Source organism: Ochotona princeps, chromosome 15, assembly GCF_030435755.1.
Source record: "Ochotona princeps isolate mOchPri1 chromosome 15, mOchPri1.hap1, whole genome shotgun sequence".
Lineage (NCBI taxonomy): Eukaryota > Metazoa > Chordata > Mammalia > Lagomorpha > Ochotonidae > Ochotona > Ochotona princeps.
Genome location: NC_080846.1, coordinates 55,939,909 through 55,941,931, shown reverse-complemented (window position 1 = coordinate 55,941,931; position 2,023 = coordinate 55,939,909). Strand labels below are relative to the sequence as shown.

The 2,023-nt window shown below is 42.8% G+C and overlaps 1 long non-coding RNA gene across 1 annotated transcript; it reads left to right on the top strand.

Annotated features, from left to right (window-relative positions):
* The first annotated feature begins 291 nt into the window (after positions 1–291).
* On the top strand, positions 292–1,685 carry LOC131482045 (uncharacterized). Its single transcript, XR_009246727.1, has 3 exons — positions 292–319; positions 982–1,213; positions 1,560–1,685. It is a non-coding gene; the product is annotated as an uncharacterized LOC131482045 (long non-coding RNA).
* The last annotated feature ends 338 nt before the right edge of the window (positions 1,686–2,023 follow it).

Genomic DNA, 2,023 nt, shown 5'->3' with positions numbered 1-2,023 from the left:
AAGAATAGGCACAACTATTTTTCTAGAAGCATCAAGAAATATCTTAAATGTTTTCTTAGCCAAATAAACTGCTATGAAAAACCCCTGCTCTGTACTAAGCTGTCCTGTGTTTTATTGTTTTAGAACAAGCTGCTGGTGGATTGTTTTATGCAATTGAAAGTCCTTCACAAAGCCCTTGCAGTCATGGTGCGGACACCCACCTTTGGGGAGAGTGGATGGCAGGAAGAAATTAATCATCTCCGAGTGGTTGCTTCTGAGTGGACAGTGAAAGCAAGCCTCTTGCAGGCCTGGGCTAATACTCTAGAAGATGTCAAGCTAGGTAATGTACTGTAGCACTTGATACTCTTTTTTTTTTTAAAGATTTATTAATTTTATTGGAAAGGCAGATATACAGAGAGGAGGAGAGAGAGGGGGAAGATCTTCCATCGGATGATTCACTCCCCAAGTGACCACAACAGCCGGTACTGCACCAGTTCAAAGCCAGGAGCCTGGAACTTCCTTCCGGGTCTCTCATGTGGGTGCAGGGTCCCAAGGCTTTGGGCTGTCCTTAACTGCTTTCCCAGGCCACAAGCAGGGAGCTGGATGGGAAGTGGAGCTGCCGGGATTAGAACCGGTCCCCATATGGGATCCTGGCGTGTTCAAGCCAAGGACTTTATCTACTAGGCCACGCCGCCGGGCCCACTTGAGAATTTATTTGCTGTTGCTGCCAACACATTCTTCCTCATTCTGGGGTATAAATCTCATTAAATATGTGTCATTGTATTGAGCTAAGCTTTATAGTCAAACATTTAATTCCAGCACTAGATTCATGTCGGTATTAATAACATTGTTTAACAGATGGAAAACTCAAAGCTCAGGTTAAGAAACCTAATGGTGCTAACTCAGATTATGTGCATTCTTGTAACTGGTTATTGGAAGTACAGACCCTGAACTCCTGCCTGCTATGCTTTAATGTAACTCTTCTTTCTTTCTTTTGTCCAGATCAATTGAAGAGTCTTGTGAATGTCCAGTGTTTAGAATTAAAAGCCAAAGGGCTTCCACTTGAATTTATGGAGAAAAAGCAATGTGAAACATCCTCCCCAGCCCAGCCAGGCATTGCCTGCTTACCTCGACTCACTGGGAGTGTTTAGTTGTGGCCTGCCATGGAGTACCTGGCTATGCTTTGGCAGTACAAAATGGTAGCAGATATCATGACACGGGCTTTTCTGAGAAGGTCAGTCATTATTTCAGTTACTTTCTGTGTGTGAACTTATTTTCTTGCTCAGTCATTGTGTGCATCTTGTATGGTAAAGCACAGACTTGTCTGCGGACGGAATGGTGGTGGAAGCAGAGGAAGGGCAGTTGCTACTTTGAAAAGCTGAAGCTTTCTCCGAGTTCTTGGCCCGTGTCTCTTCTACCTCTGCAAGTCACTAAGTCTTTTTTTTTTTTTTTTTTCCAAAATGGTTGCTTGCTTTAAAATGAAGGTACTGCATCTGTGTGTTCTGTCTTCCCTTATGTAGTTTTCTAGATGTTCATTGATAATCCACTTCCTCTCCTCTTGGTATTTATTTTTCTAACAGGTCCAGAAAAACTTGGCAACCCCAGATGAATGAGATAACTCATCACATCACGTTTTGTCTTAAGTATACACCAAGCACTCCTCAGGAACTTCAAGACTTGTGGTCCTTGCTACATTATCAGAAGGTAAGTTTCATGAGGCAGGGACAATGCAAGCTTGGGGTAGGTGTTCCAAGACAAGGGCGTGCAGCCTTCTGGGTCATGTAGCTGAAGCTTAAGTGAGGAACTAGAAAAGAACAGCAATAACCAAGTTCCTAAGCTGGTCAATGCTGATGGAACGTATCTCAGATTATGTGAATTTTTAATAAATGAAGCACATAGGGAGGATTAACACAGACTCAACAGTTAGTGTTTGAATTCTTACAAAATTAAGACATCCGTATCAGGAATTGAGGCTTTCTGCGGGCAACATAGAAGGAATATGCATCTCTCATGATCAGCCCTGATAAAATTCATCTTGGGAGTG